Source organism: Delphinapterus leucas, chromosome 11 (genome assembly GCF_059928025.1).
Source record: "Delphinapterus leucas isolate spDelLeu-1000000601 "Yukka" chromosome 11, BTC_Dleu_Yukka2, whole genome shotgun sequence".
Classification (NCBI taxonomy): domain Eukaryota; kingdom Metazoa; phylum Chordata; class Mammalia; order Artiodactyla; family Monodontidae; genus Delphinapterus; species Delphinapterus leucas.
The window spans coordinates 28,763,376-28,785,053 of NC_143139.1; positions in this window are offsets into that span (position 1 = coordinate 28,763,376).

The following is a 21,678-nucleotide window of genomic DNA, read 5'->3' on the forward strand; positions in this document are numbered from 1 at the left end:
ACCATGTGTAAAATAGATAGCTAGTGGGAGCCTGCTGTATAGTACAGGGAGCTCAGCTCGGTGCTCTGTGATGACCTAGATGGGTGGGGTGGGGAGGGTGAGAGGGAGGTCCAAGAGGGAGGGGATATAGGTATACATACAGCTGATTCACTTCATTGTACAGCTGAAACTAACACAACATTGTAAAGCAATTATACTCTAAGAAAAAAAGTCTACATACATAATAATGTATGATTCTAACTATACAACATTCTGGAAAAAGCAGAACTATGGAAACAATAACAAGAGCAATGGTTGCTAATGGAGGGGTAGGGGGTAAGCAGGCAAAGCACAGAGGAATTTTAGGGCAGTGAAAATACTTTGATATTATAATGATGCATGTACAGTTGCTCAAACCCATAGAACATACACCAATAGTGAACCCTAAGGTAAACTATGGGCTTTGGGTGATTATGATGTGTCAATATAAGTTCATCCTTGGTGACAAATATACCATTCTACTGAGAGATGTTCATAACGGGAAAGGCTATGCATATGTGGGGGCAGGGGGGATATGAGAAATCTCATACCTTACCCTCAATTTTGTTGTGAACCTAAAACTGTTCGTAAAAAAAGTTAAAACTGATGTAGAGTCATATGAACTGATATGGAAAGATCTCCAAAACAGAGGTAAGTTAAAAAGTTATTGTCACAAAAATAGTTCTTTTTTGTGAAGGAGGAAAGTATGAATGTGTGTGTAAATTTTGAAAGGATATTTGGGGAACTATCAAAAGTGGTTGCTTCTGCCAAAGGCAGGAGGATTTGGGATTATACTTCTGTATCATTTGACACTGTTACATGCAGAACAAATTTCCATAGTACGTATGTAATTAAAAATAAGCATATTCAGAAAAATATTTCTTAACTTCATTATAAACAATCCAGAATATTCACTAAGGGCATGCTTACTTCAAAATGTAAATGTTCTTTTTAATAATACAAATGAAGATTACAAATGTCCCACTACACTAGAGACTTGTTATAAGTCATTTGTGATATAGCTAAAGAAAAAAGAAAAACTAATAATGATTAGCAAATTAATTGAAATTCCACCTAGTCTTCTTTTCTGAAGATTAATTTTGTTGGGATTTTGGCATTATAAAACAACTATGAATGATATAATTTCATGAGACTTTGAATGTTTATGTTAAAAAAGCAGGTTTGTAAATTATAACCAAAATAATAAAATAAACTGCTCATAACATGGATTAAAGCAAGGAAATAAAAAACTGATTCAAATATGCCTCTTCCTTATGCCAACCAAGGATAAATTCTAAAATATCTGATTTCACAGGGTTGGAGAGAAGACCTGTTGGCACTGTAGGACTAGAAGGCAATGGATAAAGAAATCTTCCCTACATATTGTGTGAGAACCAGGGCATGATCATGTAGAGTCTGGATCTTCAGCAGTAGTAGAAAGATTCCACAGAGATGATATAAAGAGCAAGCAGATCACTGAGTAGATGAGATGGGGTGCTCTTCAAGCAAAGAGACAGTATGGATGCTAACAACATAGTAAGACTTGAAATTATTCAGTAGGGCTGGAATACAGAGTTTGTAAAGAAGTTGGTATAGGATGATGCTATAGATGTAGGATGGGAGCAGATAATCAAGGGTCTTAATAAGCCATGCAAATTAATTTGGATGTTTTATCCTTTAGTCCTGTGCAGATCAGTATCGGAGCCACATTAATGACATGTAGCCACATGTACTTTTTAAATGTGGCTAGCCCAAATTAAGATGTGTTATAAGCATAAAATAATACACATCAGGTTTCAAGGACTTTTTTTTTAACATCTTTATTGGAATATAATAGCTTTACAATGGTGTGTTAGTTTCTCCTTTATAACAAAGTGAATCAGTTATACATATACATAAGTTCCCATATCTCTTCCCTCTTGTGCCTCCTTCCCTCCCAGCCTCCCTATCCCTCCAGGCGGTCACAAAGCACGGAGCTGATCTCCCTGTGCTATGCGGCTGCTTCCCACTAGCTATCTACCTTACGTTTGGTAGTGTATACATGTCCATGCCTCTCTCTTGCCTTGTCACAGCTTACCCTTCCCGCTCCCCATATCCTCAAGTCCATTCTCTAGTAGGTCTGTGTCTTTATCCCTGTCTTACCCCTAGGTTCTTCATGACATTTTTTTCTTAAATTCCATATATATATGTTACCATACGGTATTTGTCTTTCTCTTTCTGACGTACTTCACTCTGTATGACACACACTAGGTCTATCCACCTCATTACACATAGCTCAATTTCATTTCTTTTTATGGCTGAGTAATATTCCATTGTATATATGTGCCACATCTTCTTTATCCATTCATCCAATGATGGACACTTAGGTTATTCCCATCTCCGGGCTATTGTAAATAGAACTGCAATGAACATTTTGGTACATGACTTTTTGAATTATGGTTTCCTCAGGGTATATTCCCAGTAGTGGGATTCCTGGGTCATATGGTAGTTCTATTTGTAGTTTATTAAGGAACCTCCATACTGTTCTCCATAGTGGATGTACGAATTCACATTCTCACGAGCAGTGCAAGAGTGTTCCCTTTTCTCCACACCCTCTCCAGCATTCATTGTTTCTAGATTTTTTGATGATGGCCATTCTGACTGGTGTGAGATGATATCTCATTGTACTTTTGATTTGCATTTCTCTGATGATTAATGATGTTGAACATTCTTTCATGTGTTTCTTGGCATTCTGTATATCTTCTTTGGAGAAATGTCTATTTAGGTCTTCTGCCCATTTTTGGATTGGGTTCTTTTTTTTCTGTTATTGAGCTGCATGAGCTCCTTACAAATTTTGGAGATTAATCCTTTGTCAGTTGCTTCATTTGCATATATTTTCTCCCATTCTGAGGGTTGTCTTTTGGTCTTGTTTATGGTTAGATTTGCTGGGCAAAAGCTTTGAAGTTTCATTAGGTCCCATTTGTTTATTTTTGTTTCTACTTCCATTTCTCTTGGAAGTGGGTCACAAAGGATCTTGCTGTGATTTATGTCATAGAGGGTTCTGCCTATGTTTTCCTCTAAGAGTTTTATAGTTTCTGGACTTATATTTAGGTCTTTCATCCATTTTGAGCTAATTTTTGTATACGGTTTTAAGGAGTGATCTAATCTCATACTTTTACATGTACCTGTCTAGTTTTCCCAGCACCACTTATTGAAGAGGCTGTCTTTTCTCCACTGTACATTCCTGCCTCCTTTATCAAAGATAAGGTGACCATATGTGCATGGGTTTATCTCTGGGCTTTCTATCCTGTTCCATTTATCTATATTTCTGTTTTTGTGCCTGTACCATACTGTCTTGATTAATGTAGCTTTGTAGTATAGTCTGAAGTCAGGGACCCTGATTCCTCCAGCTCCGTTTTTCGTTCTCAAGATTGCTTTGGTTATTCGGGGTCTTTTGTGTTTCCACACAAATTGTGAAATTTTTTGTTCTAGTTCTGTGAAAAATGCCAGTGGTAGTTTGATAGGGATTGCATTGAATCTGTAGATTGCTTTGGGTAGTAGAGTCATTTTCACAATGCTGATTCTTCCAAGCCAAGAACGTGGTATATCTCTCCATCTATTTGTATCATCTTTAATTGCTTTCATCAGTTTCTTATAATTTTCTGCATACAGGCCTTTGTCTCCTTAGGTAGGTTTATTCCTAGATATTTTATTCTTTTTGTTGCAGTGGGAAATGAGAATGTTTTCTTGATTTCACTTTCAGATTTTTCATCATTAGTGTATAGGAATGCCAGAGTCTTCTATGCATTAATTTTGTATCCTGCTACTTTACCAATTTCATTGATTAGCTCTACTAGTTTTCTGGTAGCATCTTTAGGATTCTCTATGTATAGTATCATGCCATCTGCAAACAGTGACAGCTTTACTTCTTCTTTTCCAATTTGGATTCCTTTCATTTCCTTTTCTTCTCTGACTGCTGTAGCTAAAACCTCTAGAACTATGTTGAATAAGAGTGGTCAGAGTGGGCAACCTTGTCTTGTTCCATATCTTAGAGCAAATGGTTTCAGATTTTCACCATTGAGGATGATGTTGGCTGTGGGTTTGTCATATATGGCCTTTATTATGTTGAGGAAAGTTCCCTCTATGCCTACTTTCTGCAGAGTTCTCATCATAAATGGGTGTTGAATTTTGTCAAAAGCTTTCTCTGCATCAATTGAGATGATCATATGATTTTTCTCCTTCAATTTGTTAATATGGTTTATCACATTGATTGTTTTGCATATATTGAAGAATCCTTGCATTCCTGGAAAAAACCTCACTTGATCATGGTGTATGATCCTTTTAATGTGCTGTTGGATTCTGTTTGCTAGTATTTTGTTGAGGATTTTTGCATCTACGTTCATCGGTGATATTGGCCTGTAGTTTTCTTTCTTTGTGACATCCTTGTCTGGTTTTGGTATCAGGGTGATGGTGGCCTCGTAGAATGAGTTTGGGAGTGTTCCTCCCTCTGCTATATTTTGGAAGAGTTTGAGAAGGATAGGTGTTAGCTCTTCTCTAAATGTTTGATAGAATTCACCTGTGAATCCATCTGGTCCTGGGCTTTTGTTTGTTGGAAGATTTTTAATCACAGTTTCAATTTCAGTGCTTGTGATTGGTCTGTTCATTTTCTCTGTTTCTTCCTGATTCAGTCTTGGCAGGTTGTGCATTTCTAAGAATTTGTCCATTTCTTCCAGGTTGTCCATCTTATTGGCATAGGGTCGCTCGTAGGAATCTCTCATGGTCTTTTGTATTTCTGCAGTGTCAGTTGTTACTTCTCCTTTTTCATTTCTAATTCTATTGATTTGAGTCTTCTCCCTTTTTTTCTGGATGAGTCTGCCTAATTGTTTATCAATTTTGTTTATCTTCTCAAAAACCAGCTTTTAGTTTTATTGATCTTTGATATTGTTTCCTTCCTTTCTTTTTCATTTATTTCTGATCTGATCTTTATGACTTCTTTCCTTCTACTAACTTTGGGGGTTTTTTTGTTCTTCTTTCTCTAATTGCTTTAGGTGCAAAGTTAGGTTGTTTATTCGAGATATTTCCTGTTTCTTAACGTAGGATTGTATTGCTATAAACTTCTCTCTTAGAACTGCTTTTGCTGCATCCCATAGGATTTGGGTCGTCATGTCTCCATTGTCATTTGTTTCTAAGTATTTTTTTATTTCATCTTTGATTTCTTCAGTGATCACTTCGTTATTAAGTAGTGTATTGTTTAGCCTCCATGCGTTTGTATTTTTTACAGAATTTTTCCTGTAATTGATATCTAGTCTCATAGCATTGTGGTCGGAAAAGATACTTCATACAATTTCAATTTTCTTACATCTACCAAGGCTTGCTTTGTGACCCAAGATACGATCTATCCTGTAGAATTTTCCATTAGCACTTGAGAAAAATGTGTATTCTGTTGTTTTTGGATGGAATGTCCTATAAATATCAATTAAGTCCATCTTGCTTAATTATCATTTAAAGCTTGTGTTTCCTTATTTATTTTCATTTTGGATGATCTGTCCATTGGCGAAAGTGGAGTGTTAAAGTCCCCTACTCTGAATGTGTTACTGTCAATTTCCCATTTTATGGCTGTTAGTATTTGCCTTATGTATTGAGGTGCTCCGATGTTGGGTGCATAAATATTTACAATGGTTATATCTTCTTCTTAGATCAATCCATTGATCATTATGTAGTGTCCTTCTTTGTCTCTTCTAATAGTCTTTATTCTAAAGCCTATCTTGTCTGATATGAGAATTGCTACTCCAGCTTTCTTTTGGTTTCCATCTGCATGGAATAGCTTTTTCCATCCCCGACTTTCAGTCTGTATGTGTCTCTAGGTCTGAAGTGGGTCTCTTGTAGACAGCATATATATGGGTCTTGTTTTTGTATCCATTCAGACAATCTATGTCTTTTGATGGTAGCATTTAGTCCATTTACATTTAAGGTAATTATCGATATGTATGTTTCTCTTCCCATCTTCTTAATTGTTTTGGGTTAGTTATTGTAGGTCTTTTCCTTCTCTTGTGTTTCTTCCCTAGAGAATTTCCTTTAGCATTTGTTGTAAAGCTGGTTTTGTGGTGCTGAACTCTCTCAGCTTTTCCTTGTCTGTAAAGGTTTTAATTTGTCCATCAAATCTGAATGAGATCCTTGCTGGGTAGAGTAATCTTGGTTGCAGCTTTTTCTCCTTCATCACTTTAAATATGTCCTGCCAGTCCCTTCTGGCTTGCAGATGTTCTGCTCAAAGATCAGCTGTTAACCTTTTAGGGATTCCCTTGTGTGTTATTTGCTGTTTTTCCCTTGCTGTTTTTAATATGTTTTCTTTGTATTTAATTTTTGACAGTTTGATTAATATGTGTCTTGGCATATTTCTCCTTGGATTTATCCTGTATGGGGCTCTCTGTGCTTCCTGGACTTGATTAACTATTTCCTTCCCCATATTAGGGAAGTTTGCAACTATAATCTCTTCAAATATTTTCTCAGTCCCTTTCTTTTTCTCTTCTTCTTCTGGAACCCCTAAAATTCGAATGTTGGTCCCTTTAATGTTGTCCCAGAGGTCTCTGAGACTGTCCTCAGTTCTTTTCATTCTTTATTCTGCTCTGCAGTAGTTATTTCCACTATTTTATCATCCAGGTCACTTATCCGTTCTTCTGCCTCAGTTATTCTGCTATTGATCCCATCTAGAGTATTTTTAATTTCATTTATTGTGCTGTTCATCGTTACTTGTTTCATCTTTAGTTCTTGTAGGTCCTTGTTAAATGTTTCTTGCATTTTCTCTATTCTACTTCCAAGATTTTGGATCATCTTTACTATCATTATTCTGAATTCTTTTTCAGGTAGACTGCCTCTTTCCTCTTCATTTGTTAGGTCTGGTGGGTTTTTATCTTGCTCCTTCAACTGCTGTGTCTTTTTCTGTCTTCTCATTTTGCTTATCTTACTGTGTTTGGGGTCTCCTTTTTGCAGGCTGCAGGTTTGTAGCTTCTGTTGTTTTTGGTGTCTGTCCCCAGTGGCTAAGGTTTGTTCAGTGGGTTGTGTAGGCTTCCTGGTGGAGGGGACTAGTGCCTGTGTTCTGGTGGATGAGGCTGGATCTTGTCTTTTTGGTGGGCTAGTCCATGTCTGTTGGTGTGTTTTGGGGTGTCTGTGGACTTATTATGATTTTAGGCAGCCCCTCTGCTAATGCGTGGAGTTGTGTTCCTGTCTTGCTAGTTGTTTGGCATAGGGTGTCCAGCACTGTAGCTTGCTGCTCGTTGAGTGAAGCTGCTGCTGGTGTTGAGATGGAGATCTCTGGGAGATTTTCGCCATTTGATATTATGAGGAGCTGGGAGGTCTCTTGTGGACCAGTGTCCTGAAGTTGGCTCTCACACCTCAGAGGCACACAACTGACTCCTGGCTGGTGCACCAAGAGTCTTTCATCCACTCTGCTCGGAATAAAAGGGAGAAAAAGTCAAAAGAAAGAATTAGTAGAAGTAGAAAGAAAGAAAGAAAGGAAGGAAGGAAGGAGGGAGGGAGGGAGAGAGGCAGGGAGGGTGGAAGGAAGGAAATAAGGAGGGAAGGAAGGAAAAAAAGAAAGAAAGAAGACAAAGTAAAATAAAATAAAGTAAGATAAAATAAAATAAAGTTATTAAAATAGAAAATAATTATTAAGAAAAAAAAAAAAAGGACGGCTAGAACCCTAGGACAAATGGTGGAAACAAAGCTATACAGACAAAATCTCACACAGAAGCATACAATACACACACCAAAAAGAGGAAAAGGGGAAAAAATCATAAATCGTGCTCTCAAAGCCCATCTCCTCAATTTGGAATGATTTTTTGTCTAAAGGAGGGATGGAACGAAAGAAAGAAAGAAGATAAAGTAAAATAAAGTAAAGGAAGATAAAATATAATAATCTTATTAAAATAAAAAATAATTATTAAAAAAAAAAACGGACAGGTAGAACCCTAGGACAAATGGTGGATCAAAGCTATACAGACAATATCTTCCACAGAAGCATACACATACAAGGGGAAAATATCATAAATCTTGCTCTCAAATCCACCTCCTCAATTTGGGAAGATTCATTGTCTATTCATGTATTCCACAGATGCAGGGTACATCAAGTTGATTGTGGAGCTTTAATCAGCTGCTTCTGAGGCTGCTGGGAGAGATTTCCCTTTCTCTTCTTTGTTCTCACAGCTCCCAGGGGCTCAGCTTTGGATTTGGCCCCGCCTCTGCATGTAGGTTGCGGAGGGCGTCTGTTCTTCTCTCAGAGAGGACGGGGATAGAGGAGCAGCTGCTTCGGGGACTCTGGCTCACTGAGGCCGGGGAGATGGAGGGGTACGGAGTGTGGGCCATGCCTGCGGCGGCAGAGGCCGGCATGACGTTGCACCAGCCTGAGACGCGCCATGCGTTCTCCCGGGGAAGTTGTCCCTGGAACCCGGAACCCTGGCAGTGGCGGGCTACACAGGCTCCCCGGAAGGGAGGTATGGAGAGTGACCTGTGCTCGCACACAGGCTTCTTGGTGGCGGCGGCAGCAGCCTTAGCGTCTCATGCCTGTCTCTGGGGTCCGCGCTGTTAGCCGCGGCTCGCGCCCGTCTCTGGAGCTCCTTTTAGCAGCGCTCTTAATTCCCTCTCCTCGCGCACCAGGAAACAAAGAGGGAAGAAAAAGTATCTTGCCTCTTCGGCAGATCCAGACTTTTCCCCGAACTCCCTCCCTCCTAGCCATGGTGCACTAACCCCCTGCAGGCTGTGTTCATGCCGCCAACACCTGTCCTCGCTCTGCGGTCCGACCGAAGCCCGAGCCTCAGCTCCCAGCCCCGCCCGCCCCGGCTGGTGAGCAGACAAGCTTCTCGGGCTGGTGAGTGCTGGTCGGCACCGATCCTCTGTGTGGGAATCTTTCCAGTTTGCCCTCTGCACCCCTGTTGCTGCGCTCTCCTTCGCAGCTCCAAAGCTTTCCCCTTCCGCCACCCACTGTCTCCGCCCGCGAAGGGGCTTCCTAGTGTGTGGAAACCTTTCCTCCTTCACAGCTCCCTCCCACTGGTGCAGGTCCCGTCCCTATTCTTTTGTCTCTGTTTATTCTTTTTTCTTTTGCCCTACCCAGGTACGTGGGGACTTTCTTGCCTTTTGGGAGGTCTGAGGTCTTCTGCCAGCGTTCAGTAGGTGTTCTGTAGGAGTTGTTCCACATGTAGATATATTTCTGGTGTATCTGTGTGGAGGAAGGTGATCTCCGCCTCAAGGACTTTTTTAACTGACTACATGTTGAAATGGTAATGTTTTGGGTATATTGGCCAAAATAAAATATATAGTTAAAATTAATTTCACCTGTGTTTGCTTGCTACTAATTTTTTAAAACTTTACATGTGTCTCTTGCATTTTACTTCTACTTGACAATACTGAGTGAAAGATAGGATTTTCATTTTAGAAGTATCCTACTGGCAAAAGTGTTAAGAATGGTTTGAAGGAAAACCAAGTGGGAAGTAGGAAAACCAGTTCCCAAACTATTATAACAATCCTAGGAGAAAAGACGAAAACGTATTAAGGGAAGCATTCTGGAGACAAAAATAAAAGGACAGATTTAATCTATGGGCTGTAGAGAATGAAGGATCAAGAAGGTAACTTTTAAATTTCTTGTTTGGATGGTTGCGTTCTTGATGATTCCATTAATTTAGAAGATGACAACAGCAAGACTTAGTTCAAGTAAGAAGTTTAAGAAGAGATTATTAATTCTGTATAGAATATGTTGTGATGTTTGTGCGACCTGAAGTATACATTTTCAATAGACGAAAAGAAATATGTTCGAGTTCTGGGAAAATCTTTGGACTGGACATAGGGACATGTGATTCATCAGTGCATGCATAGGGAGGATGTCATTGCTACAAAACCGTCCCTTCTGAAAAGAGATAGAACTGTGAGGAATACCAGGATTTATGGGGTGAGTAAAATGTTTGTCAAGAGATTAAGAAAAAGAAGCCAGAGGGGTTAGAAGTGAACCAGGAAATACTGTTTGAAAAGCCTAGCAAGTGGTATTCAAGAAGAGCAGTCAGCAGGCTGCAGAGATCTAATAACCTACGTGCTCATTGCATGGAATTTAACAGCGCTTCATGGGAGATTTACATGCATTTTATGTTTATTATCACATTTAATTATCACAGCAACCCTATGAAGTAGGAACTATAATTATCCCCATGTTACACATGAGGAAAATGAGACATATGGGGAGGTTAAGTAACTTGCCTAAGATCACACAGAACATCAGTGGTAGACAGAATTCAAATCCAGGCCATCTGGTACTCTTATTCGAAACCCCAGGTATACAGATATATATAGCCAGGTCACCATCCCTCCTAGAATACTAAGTGAGCTAAGGGAAGTTTTTATTATTAACAATAGGATAAAAGTAAGAGAAAAGAGAAAAGTTTATTTCTTTTAAGCTGTTAGTTTTGGATCAGTTCTTTGGGGAATTGAGGGGTAGCTCAGGAGACAAGGTAAATGGGGATAACTTTTGCTTGATTGTTTTCACCACCTTTGCTAACTATTTTAAAGGCTTTTAGAATCAAACCACACCTGTTCCCGGCAGAGGCATTGGATGGTGTGATCACCACTCGCATCCCATAACCCTTCACTACAGTATCAGCTGGAAGCAAGAACTGAAATAAGAAAGCCACAAGAGACTGGAGGATAGCTATCACTTTCAGCTTTAAGTAACTCTCCCCTTAGTCCCCTCTTGTCCCCATTCTTAATCCCATCTTTTATAAACCCTATGTAAAAGCTTCTTTAGACTTCAGGAAAGAGAAGAGATAAATTCTTTATGGGATCCCTTGAAGCCACAAAATTTTGTGCAGGCCTTGTTTCCATCCTGGCTCAGCAACTTCCATCATGCACCCCTCAGTCTCTAAGAGAGTTGAGACATCTCCTGGTAGGAAAGTTTTCTTTTCTCTTCCCATGATCATCACAACAAAGGCTTTTTTCATTACCTTTTGAATTGCCCACTGGTCAGATTTAGTGATAGTCATAACAAAAGGCATTCTAATAATTATTATTTAAACAGCTCTGCTGAAGCCTTCCCCTGGCCCAAAACAAGTTTTCCACCTTTCCCATCCACTCAGTATAAACCAAAAATTATTTTGTTAGAGAGTTATTCATTTGAGTTACCAAGCATCTTATTTGGAACTGCAAACATCCTTGTGAATTTTGGAATTTGACTAGTTCCCCCTACACAGAGGAGGTCATTTGAAGAATGATAGTTTGAGGAAGGGATGAACAAAAAATTGGCAGTGTAACTTTGGTACTGTGTACCTAAGACTTGGTAGGTACAGGAGAGGAGGAGAGAAGAAAGTACTTCCACCTATATCTAGAAAGAAAAGCTCTAGAAGAGGGCAGAAAAGAAAAAACAGGAGAGTATGGATGATAAACCAAGGTCACGACTACACAATTTTCCATGAGTTCTGTTCTATCAGGAGGTTTTCCTCTAAGCATTGACTCCTCAAAACCCAGTTCTAATGGACCCCACTGAACTGAGTGGCTGGGAGTTGAATACTTTTAGAAGTGTCAAATGCCACAGGGCATAAGGGGCCAGAAGTTACAGGACTGTGATATTTGGCTGTGACTAGAGGAAAAAATAAACAAAACAACCAAAACAAACAAACAAACAAAAATCTTCAATCTAGAAGTCTAGAATATTTATAGAAGGTATAATTTTATTTCAGGGAAATTGTACCTAAATTATTCCAAGGCTCTCTTCAAAGGGTTAAACACAGAACCTTGATAAGAAATAGAGGGTTTAAAACCCTTATTTAATAAAATTGCAGTCAAGTCAGAAGTGTGCCGAAATGTGGAAACAACTAACCATGAAATTATAAGGCTAACGGCCTGGTGATTCATAGATATGCTAATCGTTCCTCCACTCCCTCAAACCCAGGACAATGAAAACCTGAGTATGAATTACAGTATTATGCCCACCTTTCTGTACTGCTGGACAACATTCTTAGGAGTAGGGCCCAGAAACATATAGAAATCAAGTACTCTTCTAATGGTCCATAATGTTATAGAAGGATATGGACTTAGAGTGACATCTGAAGAATAAGCACAAATTAAATAAGGTGCAGAGATTACTATTTTAATATTTCTACCATTTAGATATTACCTAGGTCAGTTATTAATTATATTAGACACTGTTGATAGCTCTGATAGCATCTAAGTGTCTATGTGTTCACAGTTTTCACAAGAGTTCATCAAGTCAGTTACACATTGCATTTTTATACACATGTTGGGGGAATGTGGAGAGGGAGAGAGTTTAAGCCTGAAGCACACAATTAAGGAAACCTGCTGTAGAAGTACATTTCAAATACTTCCAGACTAATTTAATGAAGAAGAATACTAAGCATACTGGCATTGTTTAGAATACTAAGATGATATGGCAAACCCAGTGATACTGCATTACTGTGAAATTTCTAACATTGCTGGTTCAAAGGCTTCTGATTTCTTGAGTTATGTATCTTTAGTACTATGTGTCATAATATTATTTTGCAATATATTAGCATGACTGTATACGTTTCAGTAAAAGGTTTTCCATTTTGAAACAAAATATTAAATAGTAAACAATCTCTCACTCTATTTTATTAAGGCAAAATTAGCATTTAAATTGTGCATTTGCTTCTTTATAATTTAACCAGACAATCACATTACCACCTTGGGCATTGAAATTCAAGAGGAGAACACCATAAGCATTAAAATCATTCTCTATACACGTTCTAAAAAGGATGAACTCCACAGAGACTGCTAAATGCTTGCAACAGCAAAATAAAATATTATGTTTTTTATGGTTTATTATCATTTTATTATTCTATCTCAGTGAGATCCACTAGCAATTAATGACATGCCAAGAAAGAAAACATGTGTGATATATATTATGAGGGAAAAAGGCAAAATGGTAAAAACCTGAGGGATGTAAAATTTTGAACTTTCCTTTATAACCAATTAAGTATAAATCAAAATGATTTCTGAGAGTAAATTTATAGCACCTTATGGAAAATCACTCATTATTCATGGTATCTTTTTCTTTCAATAGGCAGATTTCTAGTATTAAGAATCTATGCTCACACATTATGACTGGCAATAATTCCTGGAAAACATGCCATATTTAACAAAATTTATGTCATGCTTAAAGGATGAATGCTCATGTTCACCAAATCCATAGACTGAAGTGGATGGGGTGGAGTTCATCTTTGCATAAAATGGTTAGAAAAAAAGTCAGGCCTCTGAGTTGTTTCCCTCTTGTGCCAGACAGAAAGCAGAAAGACAGTGACTGTGTGGCATTTAATAAGAAACATTTTTATCTATTAAATTATGGTAAAAATTCCTGTAATGTTAGCTTAAAAGGGGAACAAGAAAATAAAGGCATGGTGTGAACAGATCTGAAGGAACAGTGTGTGATTCATGTTTATTGAGTATTTGCTAAATGCTGGTCCCAGAAGGGGGTGTATCTACAGTATTTCATTTATTTCTCACAATAACCCTATGGAAAGGCACTATTACTCCATTTTATAACTGAAGAAATTGAGACTCAGAAGAGTAACGTTACATAACTTGCCTAAAATTACCCAAGTAATAGTACCAGGATTCAGTCAGTTTTGCCTGCTCAAACTGTTGTATAGCATTTCATCTGTTGAGATGGAAGTAGGTCTTTCTTGAAATAAAAGTCGTCTGTGTTCAAATAAATCTTGGGAAATGCTGGGTTACCCAAACCTAACTAGATTTCTTTTCTGTAGGACTTTTTCAGAGTTTTTAATAAGGAACAATGCATAATGAATCTGCAAGAAGTGACTACCTCATATGACATTTTTCAAAGGTAATTGACTATAGAAATCGTTTGTCCTAGAATGCATGTTTACATTGTGAAAACCAGGGTTAAATCCTCTAAGGGAAAGGAGAAAGTGATGGTGGAGGTGGTGACAGTACAGCCATCACAGGTGCGAGAGCCCCCATGCTGCTTCTGGACCTGTAACCTGGTTGTATCCTCTACTGCTTTCCACTCCCTGGCCCTATTATACAGGAGAGGCAGGTGCTCCTAGGCAGCCTGATAGAAGACAGTTTCTTAAACACTAGAGGAGATGCTGCTAAGAAGCAGCACTTAATACATTCAGGGGAAATTGTTGCTCTTTTGTGTTTCTCCCTTCCCCTCCTTCTCCCCACCCCCTCTCATTCAAGGATCATTTTCTGAGTGCCCAGCACTTTCCTGGAGGAATACATAGAGGAATAAGAGGCAGGAACAACTATGTAATTACAACACAATGGGATATGTGGAGATAAACAAGTACACTGTGATATAAGAGCAGAACAGGGGCATAGCCTGAGAAGGTTGAAGATCAGGGGAAACTATTATGAGCAGATAAGGTGCTGTATATGAAAAGTAACAGTATGTATCAACTCTGTTACCTGTAGGAAAAACCTTTTATCTTTTTCTTGTGTTTTAGTTGAACCAGTTTTTCAGATCTTTATAAACAAGAGAACACGTTTAATTTTTGAAGTCATCAGAAGCCTCATAACAAGATTACTTTCTTTTTTATTTCCTCTCACAAGTATCAAAGTCTCAACATATAAGTTCCTGAAAGCTCATTAAAAGTTTCACTGGTCTCAAATACCTGAAATAAAGACCAAAATGCTACCACAGTGCTTTCTGATCAATTGATAATATCAGTAGTAATCTTTTGCTTCAAAGACTGTATAAAAATATTGAGAGGAAAAATGTGTTCTTATTTTGACTATTAAGCCTCTGCCTCAAAGACTGTATAAGAATATGAATAGTACTTAAGATATTACCTAGAGTTTGAGCTCCAAGGAAAGGGTTATGGAAGGATTATATTTAAAATGTTAAAAATTAGCTCAGCACATGCTGACCAATCAAAATCCATGTAAGCCATAGGGACCTGAAAACCCCATAGATGACAGGTATTAGCCATTTTCTAGAACTTAGGGAGGTGTGAGGGGTCCTGGTAGAAGTATTAAGGAGGACAAGAGAATGGCAGGAGGGATGAAGGCCAAGCTCAGGGAACAGCCATTAACTAACTACTATGGAAGGGTTTCAAGATAACAGCAGCTATGACCATAATGGTGCCCATCTCTAAGGAACAGTCATCATTCCTTAGAGGTAAGGACTTATTTTCTAGCTCAATTTGCCTAAAACTCAAAGGTAACTTTATCTCTCAGAAAATGTCATATAAGAAAATGCTTTGACTTCAACTTTTCTATGTAAAAATTGGTATCAATTAAGCTAGTATAATTAAGGTAATATACTATCAATGTTCTTTAAAAACAGTCTATACTACTGTCTATAGAAGAATCTGATTTTCTTGGATTTATATGTCATTTATTTATATAAGGCAAGAAGAACCAAGGGCAACCTGTTATAGGTCTCATTTGTTCTAACCAAGAGCCTAAGATGCAATCTCCTAAATAAGATATTCTATTACATTCTATTAAATGCACACTTATGGCTCTCTTTTCCCTAGCAAAAAATATAATCTAATCATTACCCATAAAATTCACATGTCACTTGTTTTGAAACAACTGAGTTGCCATAAGTTTGTGGCATTATGGTGAGTTGTTATTACTAGTTCACTAGGACTGGAATAATTGATTTAAGAGGCATAAGTTATGTCAGTCCTCTCTTTTCTGCTTCTTGTTATGACTTCCAATGTTTCAAAAGGGTTAGTTAGCACCATGACAGAGGGTCCACAGTCTCTTGAGATTTTCATAAGCCATATTAACAAGTATTCTCTCCTGTATCTCATTCCCCTTCAGAAACACTGTTCATTATATTTATATTTATTAAATAAGTCAAAGGGAAGGAAAATGCCCTGAATAAAGGAGTAAATTGCACTGTTTATTTATCAATTACCTATATTAAACACTAAAAATAGAAACTTAATCAGTCCACAAACTAGACTCTAGTAAGTAAAACCAAAAAAATAGTATTATGTCAACAACGTTGACTGCATTTAAAATAAAAATTGTATTCAAATACATCATTGTCATTATTCAAATGAACATAAATTTTTCATAACTTTTTTTTTTCAGGTACTATTAGAATTTATTGAAGGGCTTCCTAATCTTAGGGTTTGTGAACTTGCGTGGGAATAAATTACATCTTCATTTTCACTAATCTCTAACTGAAACTTGGCATGTTTTCCAATTGTAATGTAAGCAACAAATCACAGTAACATTATCATGTCCCTGACTTTGTCGTCAATACAAATCATGGTTTTTTCACATCACGCTGGAGTCGTCATAGACATTTCAAAATATCTTTCACGTTCAAAACTACTTCAAAATTATGGTATTTATAAGACCTGCTGCTAGATCTTATTATTTACTGCATTACTAAAGAAGCACCTATATTACCATATTGCAGGTTTAAAAATATTCTAATAGCTTTATTTTAATATAACCGGCCTCCCTTGCAATCTGACATATTTCATTTGATGCATTTAAAAATACTACTCTGAGAAGAGTTCTGTAGGTGTCACCAGTTTGCCAAAGGGGCTCATGTACAGAAATCCATGCTTGTCATGATGGTAGCAGCTCCTCAGAAGCCTCAGGGGCCAGAGCTCTGCCCGGAACTCCCTTTGTCCAGACAGATCTCTCGAGGGGCAAAAGAACCCTCACCTCGACTTTGGGTTCTTGTCTTCTCTTCACTCAGACTAAGCTGACACTAGTGAAGCTTTCCTTTTGACTGACAGTTTGTTTGTTTTTTCTGTTTGGGGGGATTTTTTTGTTTTTTTAATTTATTTTTTATACAGCGGGTTCTGATTAGTTATCTATTTTACACACATTAGTGTATATATGTCAAACCCGATCTCCCAGTTCATGCCACCACCACCCGCCCCCCACTTTCCTTCATTACATTTTAACATAAAATTTCCCCTTCCATTTGAGCCACTATCTCCTCCCCTTCAGTGTGCATTGTACATCTGCATTATACATTAACTAAATCCCCTTAGAAGACACAGGAATGCCTACTCACAAACAAAAAAGCAGTTTCATGTTGGTGCCAGCAAGTTAACTCCTTAGGAGGTAACATTCCTTTCCCTATCTTGTAAGGGGTCACAATGACCTACTATTTGTCTTGTTGGACCATGTAAACTGTTAATATGTTACTTCAATGTAGAGCTCTTTGTTTCAAAAACTTATATAACTGCCTTGAACTCTAACAGGCAGAACAGTCCTCAGAGCTTTCTGAAAGGCTCTCAGGCTATCTCCCAAGTTATAATCCTCAGGTCGGCTCAGATAAAATTTTCCATTTCTTTCTTAGATTGGCTATTGATTTTTTTTTTTGGTCAATATTTACATGGAATAGATGGCAGGATATCAAAGATACTCACCAGAGGACAGCTGGAGTCTACCCCAAACTGGTCCTCGGTACCAGCATGAGCCCTTTGAGCCCACCGGCTTCTCAGTGCTCCTCAGGTGTTCCAGTGAGTTTTCTAGATATTTGGATCTCATTGTTTAAGTGATGATCCTAAGACAATCTTATCTGAGCACTTCCTAGAAAGGGACCTAGGGGAATCTGGGTGGGAGGCCCAGGGAAACATAGCTGGCTGTTTTTGGTTAAATTTGGATTAAATTGAAAAAAAAAAAAGTTGATGTATGGTCTGACCAAACTATTTGCTAGTGAAATGAGAGGCTGAATTATTCAGCTCTGAAGAACAAGGGACACTTGCTCCTTCAAGCCACAAATTATCCTCAGGGGCTGAGGACCTAGCAGAAGTATCTGAGGACTAACCCCACTACAACCATTATGTAAGTACTGCTCTTCCAGAGAGCATGACAGAGACTGATCATCTTGTATCCCAGCACCCACAGGGGTTTTAGACTGTTGTAGGGAGAAATGAGACACATAAAAGAGTTGAACTGACCCAAGGGTAACTCCTTGGGTAGCTAGACTTGGAAGCAGCCCACATCCCATTCACCACACTGTCCTCAGAAAGTCATTCATATCATATCGGAATTAGGCTACAAAATTAATAATGGGAAATTGTGCCTCAAAGGCCAAACAGCTCCCTGATTTAAAGTCACATATGAGAATATCAGCTGAGTTTATCCATAACACATATGGAATGTATACTTGACAGTGTTCACTTTGTTGGGAACTGAAGGAAGACTCATCCTGAAAATGGCCAAGATGGAGCTCTTTTGACAATCCAACTCTAGTTTTTCATGCAGTTAGAGAAAGCCAGCTGGAAAAACACCTCTTTTCAGAATTCTGACCTTGAGGGAATAAGTCCTTCTAGGAAAACAACTTGCTCTTCTCTCCCTGTGCCTTGAGATGTAAATGTTCTACCAGGGCTTTCAGGAGCTCCTATGTTATCTAGAACACCTCCAATTCTTGAGACTGGAAAAAAAAGAAGAAAAAAGGCTTTTTTAACTTACACAGTAAAACTATGATACCACTGTTATATATATACACCTGTGTCATCTATATATATAGATAAAGATAGATAGATAGATAGATAGATATGCCACTATAAATTATACATACGTCCTTACCTCAGGATGGTGCTATCAAAATTAATTTATAAATAAATTCTAGGAGAGAGTGGGATGATGACGGAAGAGTAAGATGCGGAGATCACCTTCCTCCCCACACATACATCAGAAGCACATCTACACATGGAACAACTCCTACAGAACACCTACTGAACGGTGGCAGAAGACCTCAGGCCTCCCAAAAGGCAAGAAATTCCCCACGTAGCTGGGTACGGCAAAAGAAAAAAGAATAAACAGAGACAAAAGAATAGGGACGGAACCTGCATCAGTGGGAGGGAGCTGTGAAGGAGGAAAGGTTTCCACACACTAGGAAGCCCCTTCGTGGGCAGAGACTGCAGGTGGCGGAGGGGGGAAGCTTTGGAGCCGCGGAGGGGAGCACAACAACAGGGGTGTGGAGGGTAATGTGGAGAGATTCCCGCACAGAGGATCAGTGCCGACCGGCACTCACCAGCCTGAGAGGCTTGTCTGCTCACCCGCCGGGGTGGGCGGGGCTGGGAGCTGAGGCTCAGGCTTCGTTGAAGCACAGGGCGAGGACAGGTGTTGGCGGCATGAACACAGCCTGCAGGGGGTTAGTGCACCTAGGCTATCAGGGAGGGAGTTCGGGGAAAAGTCTGGACCTGCCGAAGAGGCGAGAGACTTTCTCTTCTCTCTTTGTTTCCTGGTGCGCAAGGAGAGGGAATTAAGAGCGCTGCTTAAAGGAGCTCCAGAGACGGGCGCAAGCCGCGGCTAACAGCGCGGACCCCAGAGACGGGCATGAGACACTAAGGCTGCTGCTGCCTCTACCATGAAGTCTGTGTGTGAACACAGGTCACTCTCCATACCTCCCTTCCGGGGAGCCTGTGTAGCCCACCGCTGCCAGGGTTCCGGATTCCAGTGATAACTTCCCTGGGAGAATGCACGGCACACCTCAGGCTGGTGCAACGTCACACCAGTCTCTGCCACTGCAGGCTCGCCCCGCACACCGTACCCTTCCCTCCCCCCGGCCTGAGTGAGCTGGAGCCCTGGAATCAGCGGCTCCTTTAACCCCGTCCTGTCTGAGCGAAGAACACATGCCCTCCGGCGACCTACATGCAGAGGCGGTGCCAAATCCAAAGCTGAGCCCCTGGGAGCTCTGAGAACAAAGAAGAGAAAGGGAAATCTCTCCCAGCAGCCTTAGGAGCAGCGGATTAAATCTCCACAATCAACTTGATGTACCCTGCATCTGTGGAATACATGAATAGACAACGAATCATCCCAAATTGAGGAAGTGGACTTTGAGAGCAAGATTTATGATATTTTCCCCTTTTCCTCTTTTTGTGAGTGTGTATGTGTATGCTTCTGTGAGAGACTTTGTCTGTATAGCTTTACTTTCACAATTTGCCCTAGAGTTCTATCCTTCTGGTTTATTGTTTGTTTGTTTGTTTACTTAAAAATTTTTTTCTTAATAATTATTTTTTATTTTAATAACTTTATTTTACTTTATTTTACTTTCTTTTATCCTCTTTCTTTCTTTCTTTCTTTCTACTTTTTCTCCCTTTTATTCTGAGCCATGTGGATGAAAGGCTCTTTGTATTGCAGCCAGGAGCCAGTGCTGTGGCTCTGAGGTGGGAGAGTCAACTTCAGGACACTGGTCCACAAGAGACCTTCCAGCTCCACATATTATCAAATGGCAAAAATCTCCCAGAGATCTCCATCTCAACACCAGCAGCCAGCTTCACTCAACGACCAGCAAGCTACAGTGCTGGACACCCTATGCCAAACAACTAGCAAGACAGGAACACAACCCCACCCATTAGTAGAGAGCCTGCCTAAAATCATAATAAGTCCACAAACACCCCAAAACACACCACCAGACATGGACCTGCCCACCAGAAAGACAAGATCCAGCCTCATCCACCAGAACACAGGCACTAGTCCCCTCCACCAGGAAGCCTACACAAACCACTGAACCAACTTTAGCCACTGGGGAGAGACACCAAAAACAACGGGAACTACGAACCTGAAGCCTGCAAAAAGGAGACCCCAAACACAGTAAGATAAGCAAAATGAGAAGACAGAAAAACACACAGCAGTTGAAGGAGCAAGATAAAAACCCACCAGACCTAACAAATGAAGAGGAAAGAGGCAGTCTACCTGAAAAAGAGTTCAGAATAATGATAGTAAAATCTTGGAAATAGAATAGAGAAAATGCAAGAAACATTTAACAAGGACCTACAAGAACTAAAGATAAAACAAGAAACGATGAGCAGCACAATAAATGAAATTAAAAATACTCTAGAAGGGATCAACAGCAGAATAACTGAGGTAGAAGAAAGGATAAGTGACCTGGAAGATAAAATAGTGGAAATAACTACTGCAGAGCAGAATAAAGAAAAAAGAATGAAAAGAACTGAGGACAGTCTCAGAGACCTCTGGGACAACATTAAAGGCACCAACATTCGAATTTTAGGGGTTCCAGAATAAGAAGAGAAAAAGAAAGGGACTGAGAAAATATTTGAAGAGATTATAGTTGCAAACTTCCCTAATATGGGAAAGGAAATAGTTAATCAAGTCCAGGAAGCACAGAGTCCCATACAGGATAAATCCAAGGAGAAACACGCCAAGTCACATATTAATCAAATTGTCAAAAATTAAATACAAAGAAAACATATTAAAAGCAGCATGGAAAAACAACAAATAACACAAAAGGGAGTCCCCATAAGGTTAACAGCTGATCTTTGAGCAGAACCTCTGCAAGCCAGAAGGGACTGGCAGGAGATATGTAAAGTGATGAAGGAGAAAAACCTACAACCAAGATTATTCTACCCAGCAAGGATCTTATTCAGTTTTGATGGAGAAATTAAAACCTTTACAGGCAAGCAAAATCTGAGAGAGTTCAGCACCACCAAATGAGCTTTACAACAAATGCTAAAGGATCTTCTCTAGCCAAGAAACACAAGACAAGGAAAAGACCTACAATAACAAACCTGAAACAATTAAGTAAATGGGAATAGGAACATACATATCGATAATTACCTTAAATGTAAATGGATTATATGCTCCCAGCAAAAGACACAGACTGGCTGAATGGATATAAAAACAAGACCCATATATATGCTGTCTACAAGAGACTCACTTCAGACCTATAGAAACATACAGACTGAGAGTGAGGGGATG